The sequence below is a fragment of the Euphorbia lathyris genome, chromosome 6 (genome assembly GCF_963576675.1).
Source record: "Euphorbia lathyris chromosome 6, ddEupLath1.1, whole genome shotgun sequence".
Classification (NCBI taxonomy): domain Eukaryota; kingdom Viridiplantae; phylum Streptophyta; class Magnoliopsida; order Malpighiales; family Euphorbiaceae; genus Euphorbia; species Euphorbia lathyris.
Genome location: NC_088915.1, coordinates 23941314 through 23959704, shown reverse-complemented (window position 1 = coordinate 23959704; position 18391 = coordinate 23941314).

The window sequence follows — 18391 nt, the reverse complement described above, 5'->3', positions numbered from 1 at the left end:
TCTTCGTGGGTCAATTCCCGAGAGGTTGATAGGGACGTTGGTTCAAATCCAGCTCGACATATATTCCGCGGAACGATATTCTTACCAAGGTTGTATGTCTTTTTTCAACCTACTCAAGTCCAAACCATTTGGGCCTCTTAGATGTTCTAACCAAGAGCATAAACTATAATTTTTTTTGTGGGTCAATTAATTACATATGAAATTTCCTCCTTATATCTATAATTAACAAGTTAGTGATACTCGCTTTTGCTTCATCCATCATCGTCTGTGCAGGTTCCTCCCTCTAAGGCGAAATGCTCCTCTATGAATGCAATTTTACATCCCACGGCTTCAGCTTCTATTTTTTACTGAATTAATCGATCACTTTGCCATCAAACATTTATTTGGACTAGGAAATTTTGAAAAAATAAAATGCAATATATTTCTTTGTTTTTGTATCATTATTCACACATCACATGTGGATTGGTGGATTTCTCATAGTTGGTGTTGCTGCACATGCAACGATTTTTATGGTAATAGATTTTATCCAACTACTCGATACAACGATCTATTAAATCGTGGCTTTTAGTTTAATGTTTCTATTAAGTGATCATGGTTATTGGCAAGAACTTATCGAATCAATTGTTTGGGCTCATAGTAAATGAAAAGTTATTAAATATTACAAAATTCCCACTATCGGATCGTTATTCGTTCAATTATATGGATTGATCTAACAAGGATACAATTTCTATTCTATTTACACAATCACATAAACTTTTATCTAACTTTATAGATATACTAGTGATGCTAATAGGAAGTACAAAATTATAGCAAAAAAAAGTTTGATTCAACGGGAGAATAAAAGGTAAAATTGGAAGAAAAATAATATACATACAGAACTTTGTAGAACTAGAACATCCCCCCCCCCCCCCCTTCTTGTTCTATTCATGTGTTATCGAATACTTTTTTTTCCTAGTTTTTCTATTCTTGTTTCATTTTTATTATAGGTGTACAAAGTAACATAAATATGGAAATAGAATGCTAACCTAACTCTAACATAACGACAAAAATGGATATCATAAATCATAACAATACTTAACAATAAAACACTTGGAAAATCCCACATATGACGAAGTTTTTTTTGTTATCGCCGAAAAAAAGTAGAAGTCCTACTCCTATTAACATAAGGACTGGGAACGTAAAGAAAGATCCCATGGTCTTGAACCGATATTACCTCGGAACGCAAATTTCAAGTTTGTCTATGAAGAGCAGATATAATTATATTAGTGTCTAAAATTGATTTCTTCTATGTAATACTAATCGATAAAGCCTTAATTCACCAGCTATAACATCTATTTGGATCTCGTGATTCTGAATCGAATTAAGAGATTCTTTAGACAACTCTTGCAAAATAAAATAGAAAACAAATAATACTATTAAAAATATTATATATTACTCTATCATTCAAATTATCTAATTCTAATTTTTAATAGATTCTATTTATAAGCAAGTGGATCAGGGATTATTTATTTTTAATAAAAAATATGGAATTGATTCATGGGTCGATTCCCGAACCAAATCATATGGTTCTTGGTGTGGTAAATAGGGACGCTAGCAAGTGTACTAGGTCGTCTGTAATATTTGGTAAGACCAAGTGTCGTATTCCACAGGGATTGGTCTTTAGTGAGAAGAATAAGTTACCTTAAGTGTTAGATTCTTAACTTGGGTGAATAGTGTGTGGGATTTTAACATAGCAGAAATAAACGGAAAGTAAGACGAATGAATTCAAGATAAACAAGCACAGATCTAGCCATACGCCTAACGAACAACTGTGCCTAACTTTTACCGTTGAATGATATAAATTTATATTCATGAGTTGGGTCTCTCTCTCTCTCTTTGGTCATTAAGGTCCAGTGTCCCATTTCCAAAGATACTAAGTAAGTAATATTAACCAAGTGTCCTTGCGCTAACATACAAACAAGCATTAAGCAACAGAGAGCATTCATAAAGAAACCCCAATATATGGTAGTTTTCGTATCCGTCCATTACAACATATGCCGATTAGTTGTTTCCATTACGTCGGAGCACTGTCGTGTCATCCTCGGTAACTATCAAATAGACTCGATCTTAATCTATTCTTGAAGCATGCTAATAACACTCAATCATGGATAAAAATACTTGATTCATTGATAAGGGATACTTACAGTCACCGTCTAAATGGCTGGCTAGGCCTGCAGAAGAACTACTCACTCATTGTCAAGAGTGAACAGCTTGTTCTTCCCAAAAACATCCTTGCAACGAAAATAAAAACAGAATATAAAACTAGTGGTGGCGGTAATGCTGAGATACCCATTACAATAACATTCTTCCTATTTATACTCCCCTTACATCAACCCTAATTACAAGGGCAAAAAGTCACAAAAAGGTAAAAACAAGGACAAGTCAACAATCCTCCTACACTTGGCGCAAGATGGAAAGTTGTCTTGATTTCCACGTTTTTCTCTCTTTCTCTCTCCTGTAACTTGCTCGACCCGCGCGTTTATCTGTTTTCCTTCCAAATGACCCGTTAAATGATGTTATTTAAGCTGTTCTGTTCTACTAAGAGGCTGTTCGTGAAGATTCCTGCTTGAACTGTAATTTCTGGTTGTTTCTTCCATTTCTGGTTGAAAACTAGGACTTTGAAGCTCCTTTCCATGAACGGTCGTCTTCATAAATTTGCTCTTTTTACTCGCATCAGTTCTATTTCTTAATCTTGCTCCTATGGGACCAAGAGGTAATTTAGCAATTGTTTCCTTCGAATGTCAGTTTCCAATTGGATCTCTTAGTTGTTGAAAGGGTTGCCCAAAAGCAGTATATAAGGCTTACGCAGTAAAACTTACAAGTAAACCAAGTCATCGTTTAGTACTTAATTTTGCTTTAGTTTTGACTATATAAAACAAGGAAAACGTTGAAGATTTAGTTACGATTAGAAATAAACTTTTATGTCTTTTTCCACAGATCCTTTATTTCCCGAAAATAATATTCCAAAGCTTTTGTGTGTTCTCAGTTACTTGTGTGAATAAGGCTTATGTAATTTCCATTATAGATGGACAAATATTCTTATCGTTGATATATTTAAGGTTGGAACTATATGGTGGTAAAGCTCTTAGCCTATTGGTTGAGAGCTTACCTATGACTGTAGAGGTCATGGGGTCGAATCACATTGGGGTAGGGTGAGTTGTGGGTTTTTCTTTGTCTTTAATGTAATTTTCCTTTGTTTAATTTAAGTGCATTGCACACAACTTTTTTTTTTAAAAAAAATGTTGGAACCATATTAGGGGTAACATAGGAGACAATTCTATTTTTCCCCAAGGAATCTATAGAATTGTTAGTGTATGCCCTAGTCCCTAGACGTTGTACTTAGATTATCATTAATAATAAGACATAAACTATTCAGTTGTTTTATCTTGTGCAAAATTTACTTAATATAATATTCAAGTATAGTGATCTGCACATGTTTGGAGGGTTGAGGACCTAGACAAGTGAAATAATGAGGCGATTAGATACTATACTAAAGCATCCCTAGTCTGTTATTATCGTAGGAACGATGATGAACTAAAGACTAGTATATGCCTTGCTTGTGAAGGTGTTTCACCATCACGGACTTTGGATGTCAGACCAAGGACATAGGGGCTTATGAAATGGTAAGGACTGGATCAATCTGCTAATGAGAACACCACATGGTCATGTGTCACAAGTGTATCTCATGTAACACTTATAGTGGAATCTTTAGACCCAAAATCACCATGGGGCCTAGATAAGACACAACATACTTTAATTATTCGCTTAATAGGTATGTGACAGTGTGCCAAGTATGGGTTTAGTTGTGTATGTTCTGAATCATGTTGAGAAACCATGAGTGATGTGAGGGGATTGCTACTCTCCAATATGAAAAAGGATATCACCGACCACTTGATTTGTGAAGTTGAGAAGTGCACGGTCGCACCCAAATAAGGCAATATGGTTACTGCTCATTTGAAGCTAATTAATTCACTAGAGCATCAAGAAATGTTTTAGCAACAGATGGGGGCGACATGACTGTGTCTCATGCTAAACATTGATATCTGATAGCAATGGATCGCATAAGGTTACCGTATGAGATATTCATTCAGTCTGGATGATCATAATGGCTTGCTAGAGTCCGCTTATAATATATGGGATGCATTCATACCTAATACCGGGTCTAAATGAACCTACATGATCACATGCATAGAAAGTTTGACCATGAACCTACATGATCGCATGCATAAAAAGTTTGACCAAGATTAGGGTAATTGCGTAATAGATATGATGATCATATATATTCTGAGGCTTTTTCAAGATAGTGATATTTGGACAAGTGGCTGATTTAATTGGATTAAAGTCGGATCTGTGCCCATCTAAGCTAGTGGCATTTACGGCAACCATAATCAAAGTAATTACTTTATTGGATAAAATAAATATGCTAATTAAGTTATTATATAATTGTTTTTATGTATATATATATATGGAAAAGTCTTCAATGGTTTTAACCCATCCCATGGAACCAAAATAAGATAACCCCTCAATAAATGCATATCATATTTCTCTCTCCTCAATTAATTCTTAGACTTTCTCTCTCCATTTATCTTTACAATACACCATTTTTATAGAAAATCTCAGCCATAAGGTTGAAGATTCCGACGCACCATTTTCAGATTCCGGTCACAAGGTTCCAGATTTCGGCCATCGCGATGAATTTTCCGGCTACCGCAAAAAATGAATAAAAATTAAATAAAGGCAATAAGAAAATGTTTTCTTCATGGACATATAAAAACAAGAAACTGAACAGCCACAAGATTGATTTTTCCGGCGCAAAGTTCCAGTTTCCGGCCACCGAGAAAAAATGAATAAAAATTTAATAAATGCAATAAGAAAATGTGTTATTCATGGACATATAAAAACAAGAAACTGAAGAGTCACTTCTACAAATCCTACTTAGGAAATTGTTAGCCATTTATGTGATTTTTTTTTTAAAGGGATAAGGTATCAAAATAGGCCTAAGGTTTTTGGAAAAGTACCAATTTAGGCTCAATGTTCAAAATAGCACCAATATAGGCTTAACGTTTACAACTTAATATCAATTTAGGCTTAACGTTTACAATATAGCATCAATTTAGGCCTCACATACAAAATAGCACCAATATAGGCTTGACGTTTACAAAATAATACGAATTTAAGCTTAACGTTTACAAAATATATCCAATTTAAGCTAAACGTCACAATTAAATTAACAATATTATATTCTTTTCCTATTAACTCTATATGTTATATTTTTATTTAGTTCTATTTTCTTATTTATTATAATACAATTAATTAGTATTCTTGCTGATTAAAACCTTATATTTGTTTTTCATCAATCATTCCATGACTCCTAAATTTCATGGCTCATGTAATATATGCAAACTAAAAGTAATTGAATATTTCGAACACTAGCTAAAATAATATTGATATATGGCATTGACTATAATATTGATATATGGCATTGACTATCCACAATATTCCGAACACTAGTGTTCGAAATATTGTGGATATTCAATTACTTTTAGTTTGCATATATTACATGAGCCATGAAATTTAGGATATTCAATTAAACTTAAATTCGTATTATTTTGTAAACGTTAAGCCTATATTAGTGCTATTTTGTACGTGAGACCTAAATTGATGTTATATTGTAAATGTTAAGCCTAAATTGATATTAGGTTGTAAACGTTAAGCTTATATTGGTGCTATTTTGAATGTTGAGCCTAAATTGGTACTTACCCAAAAACTTTAGACCTATTTTGGTACTTTATCTAGACCCGGCAAAGCGACACACGACCCGATGACACGACACGAACACGACATGCTTTTTTAGTGTTAGTGTTTAGGGTTTTATGACATGACACGAAAGTTGACACGACACGAAATGGCACGTTAATTTTCGTGTCATTTTCGTGTCAACCCGAAAACACGAAACTGACACGGATATTGAAAATTATTGTTATATTCTCTCGTGTTTTTTATATCACTTTATTAATACAGATAATAAAATTATAATTATTAATTGCAAATATTGATTTGAATTTCCTAAATTGTTATAAACACATTACATGACCCTCTAACATGATATTATCGAACTTTTCTATAATTATTGTTAACATACTAATCTAAAAATGATATAAAACGTTTAAAAACAGTACCATATCTTTTTATATTTTTAAGAGTTATTATTAATATATATGCATAACAAAATTACATGTAACCCGAAAACACGACACGAAATCGACACTAACCCGAACAGGTTAACACGACTTTGACACGAAAGTTTTTGGGTTGGGTTTGGGTTTACTCTTTTGTGACACGAACCCGAAATGACACGACACGAACACGACTCGAACACGATAATTGCCAGGTCTAACTTTATCCCTTGTTTAAATTCATGGCATTAATTGTGTTGCCTTTAGATTTTCAAAATTAATGCTAAGGATAAACATCTTCATTTGTTGTGATCAAGTTTATGCCTTTGGAAAATGGTTTTTTTTTTTATTATAATAGAGCGCTTTCATTATGTTTTCAAATCGTATCGTAATTTATTTTTGAATAATTACAATGCACTTTTAGCAAAATGTTTATTGTAATTGAAACAGAATACTGTAGATTTTGAGCTCGACAACAGTGGAAACCGAACAATCGACATGAGCTTACAATACGTAACGTAACATAATTCATTAACTTACCCTGACGTAATATTTAGAATCTCGATTGTTTAACAATTGAACCACATACATCCTTTAAAATAAAAATTACTATTCGTTTATCATTATTTGAAATAAAACCTTGTAATTTTATAGTTTGATTAATTATTTCCAGTTAAAAATATAGTACGAGTATGATTTTGTTAAAACATGATTTAGTAGTGATGTAAGGAAAAAATTATCAACAAAATAAATTTTAAAAAAAATCATTCGCACAAATAATTTGGATGAAATGTTTTTTTCATTCTCCTTAAAATCATCAGGACACTTGTAGATCCCAATATGCATCAAATTTTGTGAAAAGGAAATAAAGGCAGTAATTTATTATCTGAGATGTTAAGCTCGACAACACTAGGATCCGAACAATCGACATGAGCTTACAATACGTAATGTAACGTAATTCGTTAACTTCACTACAAGAAATATGACATTTTATGACGCACAATATTTGTCATGAAAACATGTTTTTTCGTCACAGTAGACAATTGGTGACAAATATTTGTTGTCACGTCGATCGTCATTGTAGGAGCGTGGTATTTTGTATATATGACAAATTTTCATTTTGTCATAACAAATTTACTTTTATATGACGATCAAGAACATGCGTCATTGTATGATTTTGTTTTAGTGACACTTATTTTGTCACTAATGTTGTGAATATTTTGTCACTTCAAACCATATTTTTGTCATAATAGCGAATATTTTCGTGACATCTTTCATATTTCGTCATCTAAATATATAGTTAAGGTGACGAATTTCGATAAATGATTGAAATTATAGAATTTTAGTGACATTGAGATTTACATAATTATTGTCACTTAAGATATAATGTCGTCATGAATGAAAATATTTAAATGACACAATTCATTTTTCGTCATAAAAAATGGTATTTACAGTGACAAAAAGCTATATAAAATGGAAATTGTAGAATTTGAATGACATTATACTTTTGTCACATTAACATTTAATATGTCATTAAATAGTATTAATTAACGACAATTATATTGTCATAAAAGGTACATGTTTACTGACGATAAAGATCGTCATGAATGAATATAATAACAAGTTAGTTATTGTCATTTAATGAATATAAACAGTGACGTTATAATATGTCATTAAAAACTATTTTGGTGACAAAATGGATCGTCACTATAAAATATATTTTATGACAATAGTAACTGTTATGAAAAAGTATATTTTATAATGACAAAATCAGTGTTGTCATTTAAGTATTATAAATTTTGACAAATGAATTTGTCACTAAAAATGAAATATTGACAGTTTATAATATCATAAGAATTGTCTACTGTGACGAAGTTTTATCATAATTTAATGTTATAATATCTAGTGACAATATATTTATCGTCATATATTTAATTTAAATAGTGACATACTAATTTGACATTTAAAAAGTAATTTAGTGATGAAAATAATTGGTATGAAACTCATACATGGAAGTTGTCACAATATTAGTCAAAATTGTGTATCTTAAGAAATATATTACAATTTAGTGACAAATGACCCGTCATAATATTAGGACATTTGTCATCTTTGATATATATATATATATATATATATATATATATATATATATATATATATAATTTAGTAAATAAATAATATTTCATAATTGAAAAAAGCATATTTACTAAAATAAAATTCAACATAATAAATATAAACAAAGGAAGTCTTTAAAATTTACATAAATCAATCAAGCTTAAACTATGAAAAGTAAATTTCTTCATGCTTATGGCGACCATCATCCCACTTGTGAAAAGAGAAATTCCTACATGAAAACATATACATTTATTAGTATATATATAATTTAAATTACATTATTTTGAAATAATAGTGTACCTTATATATTAATTCCACTAGCTTCCATAAATGCCATTAGCTTTTCAATATTTGCACCTTGTGCACTTAGTTTATCTTCTTGTGCACTTAACTTATCTTCCAAGCTAGTCACATGATCTGTAAGCTCCTCAACTTGAGCTTGAGAATTTTTTAGTTTTTCTCGTGTCTCAGTAAGTTCCTTCTCTTGTTGTTGTTGTCTAGCAATATCATATGATGAACTCCGTTTAGGAGGTTTAGGACCATATCCTAGGCCTTTTATGTATCCGGATGCATGACCAAGTACCTCTTCAACTATTTCATCTATAGTCTTACTATTTTCATCTCCATTGTATTAACATTGTTTTTCTTTCATCAAATTCTATCGAAATCACATAAAAAAATAGTAGTTATAGTTAAGAAAAAAAATAGTAAAGAACTTTTTGTTTTCTAATTAACTTATAAAAGGTTCATAAGTTATTTACCCAATTCTCTTCGGCAGTTGTGGATGACCAACCCTTTTTCTCTGAATAATGTGTACGCTTGTACAATTCAATTCTATCACAAGGATCTCCATTCAACTCCTTTTGAGACTATTACAATAAAACAAGAAAAATTTGCAATCAATAAATATAGTAGGTCATTTAAATGTTTTAAGTTTTGATAATTATGAAGTTACAGTAACACTCACAATTTCATTTCGACGAACAGTAAATGGCTTTCTACCCGAAACATGTGGAGCCTTGACCTTTTTCCGATTTTCACTATTCTTAATACTAGCATTCTGTAATTGAGAAATTTCATGAGATATGAATCAATTAAATGCACCATAATTAGCAACAAACAAGAAAATACAAGTCAATTAAATGCGATATAAATCAATTAAATGCACCATAATTAAAAGACATAACCTTGAATTTCTCTGATGAAAAATGATCACATAATTCTTCCCAATTGTTCTGGTCACGACAAAAAGATGGTTTATTTCTCTTAGCCTCTTCAAGTGTTGCAAACGATTTGTAGTGCTTATGCAACCTGTAACGCTTTTGTCGAATACTAGACTGTAACCTATCAGCCAAACAATCTTTCACACCCGGATCCTCAATATTAACATCCATGTGAATCTAACCCAATTAAAAAAATATTAGAAAACCCTTACATTAAACAGAATAATATATCAAATTAATTTATGGTTTAAAAACTTACATTGAGGTGATCAAAGCCTATACTTAAATCCTTTGCTTTGTCTATTTCTTTCCACCTTTTGGGCACAGAAAGCACATCACGAGTTACCACACCAATTTGACTGGCAAGCTTGGCAGATTCCTCTGCATCTTTGGGTCTTCCAATTAAGGGGTCCACACTAATTTTCATTTTACTACCAAAAGCTTGAAACGTTTTCATAATGCCCTTTCCCATAGTCAAGCCACGAGTTCTTTTCTTTGAATTATTTCCTACAAGAATATTGATTACAATATAACAAGTTATACATACACATAAAGTGAATATGAATTATTCAAAATCGCATAACAAACTATAGAACCTGTTTGAGTTGATGGAACTTGTGTAGTCTCTGTTAACTGGTCATGAGTGGTTTCGTTCGATTCACCTTGAACGATTTCATTTGATTGATCTTGAGGGATTTCAGTTGCGTTATCAACAGCTTCATTTGAAATATTTGGTTCACTTGCCTTAAAGATTTCCTCATGTGATGGGGTTGAAGTTTTTGATTGACTAAGATTATGAGTGTTTTTCGATCGATTTTGAAGTCCTTTGATACCTTTCTCTATTGGTGAGTCATGATTAGGACGCATAATTGAAGAAAATATAGGAGTTTGAGAATTAATTTTATCAATTTTTAGTTTCTTTTTTTTGTAAACCAGGAGCCATTTTCTATTCCTGCAATAATATCAAATATATAACCGTTGTTAAAGGAGAAAAAAAAAACAGCTGATGTTCATAATAAATTCCATTTAAATAAAACATTCCCAATATTCAATATTTACCGCCAAAGTTGATGTACATAATAGATTCCATTTAACTAACACAATCCCAATATAATATTCAGTGCCAATTAAAGAAAAGAATATAAAATTTTGAGGAAAAAGAATTATTCCCAATACTAATTAGCCATAACATTTTCTACTAATTTTTGATTAGCTATTGAATTACTAGATTATTAATTACCACACCTTTAACATATTGGTTATTGCCCATTTGTGTTTCCAGCACAAGATAATAGAATCAACACAAACATCCAAAAAACCAACAATGGCAGATATTTGTAATTAGTAAAATATATGGGGAAATCATAAAGATGACAACAGATAAACATATTACTAAACAAAACACAAAATTATATGCTATACCGTCAAATCGTAATAAATGGAAAGCTCATATAAACATACCTTAAAAGAAATATTCTTCAACCTTGTAATCTTGAAGGAAAATCTCAGAAGATATATATGAGGGAGAGAGTATAAGAATCTTAGTTTTAATCTATATCAATTTACGGCACATTGAAAGAAGATAAATTGGATGTTTGTTTGTTGAGTGAGATAAATTGGATGTTAATGGCTTGAAGATGGAATAAGGAAACAGAGATTTGGGTGTAGTGGGAAAGTAGGAAATAGGAACAGGGAACGTGTATGTGTATGTGTAGGTTTCTTTGTTTTTTATCCTAAAAAAATAATTATAAGTAAAAGTTTGTGATATTGATTAGAAAAAAAAGTTTGTGATATTATTTTAACTATTGTAATTTTATATTTTATATATACTAAAATAATATGTATTGGATTTTATGAGATGTGAGTGTAGATTTCTCCTCTTTTATTCTAAACAAATAATTATTAATAAAAGTTTGAAACATTATTTATTATATTAGTTCCTTTAATTGTGAGTACTCTTTATCATGGTATACTTAAAATTAGGGATTGATAAAACTACAAATCAGTTTTAAATTTTGAATTTCCTTATAAATCTCCCATATTTAAACTATTGTAAATTTATCTAACTTTATGTATATACTAAAATAATATGTTATTAGATTTTATGGGGGTTAAGTGCATTATTAGTCACTCAATTTATATAGTTGCTTCAAAATAGTTATTCAATTTCAATTTGTCTCTATAAAATCACTTAACTTTGAGTTTTGTCTCAATTAGGTCATTCTGACGATTCCAATGATTAAAAAGCATCAAAATGATGACATAGATGACACATCAGCATGAGTCAACTCAGATCTTTACCCGAAACGACAGATAATATCCATGTGCGCTACTTCGCTATCATGTATCGGTTGATTTTATGAAAAAAAAAACAATCATAAAAATAACCGACATGTGGCTATCACATTTCATTTGGGTTAGAGATCTAAGTCGTCTCATGTTGTCGTGTCACCCATGTCATTATTTTGATGCTTTTTAACCACTGAAATCGACAGAATGGCCTAATTGAGACATAACTCAAAGTTGAGTGATTTTATTGAGACAAATTAAAATTGAGTGACCATTTTGAAACAACCATGTAAGTTCAGTGACCAATAATGCATTTAAACAATGATATGAAAAATAATGTTTCCTTAGCTTCAAGTCTCTAGTTAGTAGTAATTATATTACATGTTCGGCGTGCCAAATCATCCATGTACGAAACCAATAATTTGATACCACGTCATATATTTAGTGTACTGTATATTAAAATATGAATCGGTAATCTCAAAATCTGCTCAGTCTGCCGCTTAGGTGAGGATTTTTAGTATGGTGTCCCGATTTCCTCAAGTCAAGTGATATAAGTCATTTTTTTATTTTTTTCCGCCTGAACGGACACAGGCGGCTCCAAAGCGGATCTAGATGGTCCTTTTGAAAAAACAAAACTAGCCCTTGAACTTTATGTCAATTTTTGCAATTTTAAATAAAACTTTAAATAAGCAAAAACTATAAAAAAAAAATACTTAAAACTATAAAATGTTTATTTTTTAAGGATATTAATGTTATTTTGTTGGTAAATTGTTATTTTTTAAGGACATTAATGTAACAAATATTAAAATGAATATGTTTTTCTATCTTAAATATTTTATAGGGTAAATTAAAAAAAAATATGTAGTTACACAAATTGTCAAACGCATGCTTATGTTTTTTTTTCGACCAAGAGATGAATGAGGTTCGTCACTTTGCTAAAAATTAGGATCTTTTAGTTTGACGCTCTAAAAATGACCGTCAACGACCTCAAAACGGTAATATCCAATTGAAAATATTCATTTTAAGGCCATTTAGAGGTTATTTCACGAAGAGGGATAAGGTGAATGTTTAGAGAGAAAAGGCTGGAAAAATTAAAGAATCTAAAAATACAAATCTGGCAACTCCCTGATTAATCCTCAGAAGTCCTAGCATCTAGCATTTTATACAACCCTTGAATATGATATTTAATTTTTTAGACAAAAAGTGAAGAATGGAAGGATTATGAAAAAGTAGAAGATCATTTATATATAGTCTCATATGTTAGATATAATAAAAGTTAACATTAGTGTTCATATGGACCTTCAATCACGAAATTCATTTGGTCATCAAGATTCATGTGAATATCACTGGTTAAGTCAAACAGTCAAAAGGACTTTCCGTGTATGCCATCTGGTTCAGTTGTTAGTCAGGAATCCATGATTCACTAACATAGATGCTCGTCAATAATCTATCAATGCTCAATTGACTTAGTTTTTTTTGCACAAGTATAAAAGCTTATATAGGTTTTAAGGAGTTTGTAGTATTTTTCGGTGACCAGAGAGTAGGGGTGAGTACAGTTCGGTACAATTCGGAGATTTAAAAATCTCTAGAATTGTACCTAATAAAGTCAACGGTACAATTCGGTTCTAGATCTTTTTTTCGGATATTCGGTCCGGTTCTAGAATCTCGAACATATTTACTCAGTAATATTAGGAAATTGAAAATCTCTAGAATTTCACCTAATTAAGTCAACAGTACAATTTGGTTCGGTTCTATAAAAAAACTCAACAGTTCAATCCAATTATGGATCTTTTTTTAGGATATTCGTCTGGTTCAAGAATCTTCTAAATCCACGCTCAACCCTACCAAAGAGGGCTTAAGCGACTTTGCCCCTTAATCCGTCCCTGACAACAATTAGTTTAGGTAATGTACTTTTCACTTTAAAAACGCAAGGTCTTTTTTTTTTACTGGAAAAATGCAAGATTTATTTAGACATTAATTTAGGGGTCAAATACATGAATATCATAATTAAGTACAAAATTACAACTAAGTCATATCACCAAACTTAATTCTTAATATGTCATTATTTTCTATATATTATGATTTTACACCATAATTCAAAAACTCTAGACCCCATTTCATAAATCATAAACGCTAGAAAATATATTCTAGACTCCTAATTTATAAATTATAATCTCTAAAATATATTAAAACTACTAATTTTACTAGTTTGATATAATTGAAAATTATTACTTAATATAATTGTAGATAATTTTTTAAAAGTGAATTTATACGTAAATTTCCTTAATTATTCAATTGATAGAAAAAAAAACTCTCGGTAGAAAACACGAGAAAATTTATATGTGTGAACATTTTTTAGTAGGTTAAACAATTTATTAATTTTTTTTTTTTTGCAGAGAAAACAATTTATTAATTCATTCTTTGTCGAGTGATGTATAAAATTTACTTAACTTACTAATATAATATAAGAGGTAAATTTTCTTTTAAATATTATTTTAGACCTCAGCGTTAAAACCGCATTTAGTTGTCAATATTAGGTATTTTTATACCTTATTTTTCAAAGGGTGAAAGTATTTGTTTTTAATTATAGGGATAAAATGCAAAAATTCCCCTAACGTTTATAAGAGCATTTTTACCCTTAACATTTAATATGGTGCAATTTTACCCTTAACGTTGTCAAATTGAGTCAATTTGAGAAATAATTCATCAACGTTAAGGGTAAATTGCCCTTGTCTATCAATGTTTGGGGTAAAATTGCACCCTTTTAGACATAAGGTGTAAAATTGCTCCTAGCTTTAAACATTAGAGGTATTTTTACACCTTATCTCTTAATTATAAAATTGCTATTATCATAGTGTTTACTAATATTTTAACAAATAACTAGCTAGAAATTGTGCATTCAACAAAAGCAAATTTCGATTTTCTATTAAATTTAAAAATAGGAACAATAAAAATTACAACCAATTAGCAAATAATATAAAAGTTCAATTAAATCAGTTATATTCAACCAATTAATTTTAATTTTCACCTGGCAGTTTTTAATACAATTCTCAATATGAATATATGCAACAAATAAGCAACAAATATTCAACACCCACAAATTTGAATAACAAAATTTGAATTTGAATAACAAAAGGTTTGACACTATACCGTTTCGTTTCAGTCTGTTCCACACTTTCAAATAAACAAATACAATACAATTATCCAAACTTCTTAGAGCAGGCTCCAATTCAAGTCTGAACCCATATAGCCAAGAGTGTCATTATATCAATAACGTTAATGTAGCTTTTATTCCAAAATAAGTTGCAACAGTGATACATCTTTCTTGTTCTTGCTCCATTCAGTACACTATTCAATGCAGCTGCACGCTTTCCCCCTGACGAAAGATAATGCAAATATCTTAAATTAAACAAAGAAAGTAATAAATTACCCGAAAGTAAAGAATTCAAATCCAAGTAATTAATTTCATAACAAAATTATAAAATCAGTAATGAATTTTCTCATCTAATTATTTCATACGAGTCGAACTAATCACTAAACAACTAATTAAACAAAAGGGCAGAATAATTATTGACTACTATCAGTAAGAAAAATAGCACTGGCTAGGTTCCGTAGCGTTACCAATAGGTTCCGGAGCTGCATAAAAATAATCAAATTCAATAGACAAGATAATTTAGGGATACAATTGAAAGATAAATTTTCAGCAACCATGGAAAAAAAAGAAAGTTCTTCTAAACTCAATCAATATTAAGTAAAGTTTAACTGTTAAATCATTTTCTAATCAACAATATAAAATAGCCTTATTTGACTATTATTGTTATCAATGCTTTTACCTGTTTTAACAAACCAAAAAATTATCAAACTATTTGGCAGTAATTAAACATTAGTAGTAATTTATAAGTAAGCATGGAAAAAGAATTCAACACAATTAATATTTTACCTAATTGTCGTCATCACTATCTTCAGACTTGTTATTTCTTTCAGAACCCTCTTCACTATCATAATAATCAACCAACGTGTCATCAATTTCATCTTCCTCATTAACATTATTTGCTCCATCTTCTGAAATTCTTGGAATTATTGATGCAACAATGTCTTCGGGATCTACATCTTTTCTATTTAGAGAAGGCATTTCATCAATTACAACCTGGAATGCATCACCAATCTCACTCTCCTGATAAACTTCATCTTCCATGGTTGTAAAACTATTAGCATCCATCTCTTCATTTTGAATCTCATCTACGTCATATATATGTCTATGTTGAAATGGTAACACTACTCGCCAATCTCTTCCTAATTTAGGATCGTTGACATAAAAAACTTGACTTACTTGATCAGCTAGCACATAAGAATCGTTCTTATACCAATTTCTAGTGATATTGACACTAATAATATTTCCATCCTGGTGTATCCCTTGTTTCTTTCTTCCAAGGTCAAACCAATCACAACTAAAAATAGTGACATGCCTGTCTTTCACATAATCCAATTGAATAATATCATTTAGGCCACCATAAAAATCAATTACATCTTCACCATGATAACCCTTAGCAACAATTCCACTGTTTTGACTTTTGCGATGATTATCACGTTCTTTAGTCATAAACCTCACTCCATTCACAATGCAACCTGTGTACTTTCGTGAACACCTATGTGGCATACATGCTAGTGAATACAATGATTCATTTAATCTTGATGGCTCCTCATTGTAAACATGAATCATCTTTAAGGAAGAAAATAACACAAGTCAAATGATAATAATAATAGTATGACAAATAAAATAGCATTAAAACAAGGATACAAAAGACTTACGTGTTCTTTGAACCATATAGGAAAGTCTTTTTTATGACTTTGATTTATATCTCTACAACCAGCTGATTGAAGTTTTTCCTTATGCATCCTAAGAATATATACAACATACAATATTTTAGATTTTCTTACAATGAAATAAATAAATAAATATGAAAGTCATTAGCAAACTTACTGGAAAAAAGGTTCGACTTCCTCGCAATTTTGCAAGACAAACCATTGGACAAAATTATAGTCTTCCTCAGATAAATCAACAAATTTAGTTGCTCCAAATGGCCGGCAATGTTGTGAGAAGATTGACAAGGAATCATCATTACCCATATCATTATTGCGATCATCTCGATTAAAACGAGTCTCAATACCATTTAAATACATTGAACAAAAGGTTAAACATTCTTTTGCAACGTATGCTTCAGCAATAGAACCTTCTGGATGAGCTTTATTACGAACACTTTGCTTAAACTCACATAATGATCTACACAAACATGGCATAAAATATCGTAATAATATTCTTATAATAATGAAAACTAAACAATTATGAAATTTTTATTACCTTTCAATCGGGTACATCCATCTAAATTGAACTGGCCCACCAAGCAAGGCTTCTTCCGGTAAATGAACAGACAAATGAACCATGACATCAAAAAAAGCGGGTGGATATACCTTTTCCAACTTGCATAAAATCAGGCAAATATCATCTCGCATTTTCTCTACTTCCGCTTTTTTCAACTTTTTGCAGCATAAACACTGGAAAAAAGGACCCAGCTCAGCTAATAAATTTGACATTTCCTTGTTTAAGCACCCATGAACTCCTGCTGGAAGAATTCGTTGCAAAAGTACATGACAATCATGACTCTTCAATGATGATATCTTTACCTCACCTGAACTGACACATCGAGAGATATTAGAGGCATACCCATCAGGAAACTTTAGAGATTTCAAAAATTCAATGAACTTTTCCTTTTCTTTCTTCGTCATAACATAACATGCTACCGGCATAAGATATTTTCCGTCACTCCTCTTAGTTAAGTGTAACTCCTTCCGAATTCTCATATCTTCCAAATCTTGCCTTGATTTTATAGTATCTTTTGTTTTTTCCATCAATAGATAGCAACGTTCCTAATACACTTTCACAAATATTCTTTTCTATATGCATTACATCGAGGTTATGCCTTAAAATTAACTTGCTCCAATAAGGCAAATTGAAAAAAATACTCTGTTTAGTCCAATTCAACTCTTCTGGCTTACGCTTTCTCTTCCTACCGCCATGTTTACCAAGTGTCAAATCTTCTAATCGACCTAACTGCTCTAGCACTTCATCTCCGGTTAATCTTTTAGGTGCCTCCCTATCTTCTTTTTTACCATTAAACTTTTTACTCCGCCTCCAAATATGGTCCTTATGTAGGAAACGACGATGTCCCATATAACATATCTTGCTTCGCAAGCCTACAGAACTTGCTTGTTCATTGCAAACTGGGCATGCCAGATATCCTTTAGTACTCCATCCTGATAAATCTCCATGTGCTGGAAAATCATTTATTGTCCACAAAATCGCTGCATGCATCATAAAGTTTTTCTTAGAAGAAACATCAAAAGTTTCTACACCGTCACTCCATAATTCATTTAACTCTTCAATCAGTGGCTCCAAATAAGTATCAATGTCCTTCCCTGGTGATTTTGGCCCTGGAATTAGCATTGACAAAAATATAAATGGTTGTTTCATGCAATCCCATGGAGGAAGAT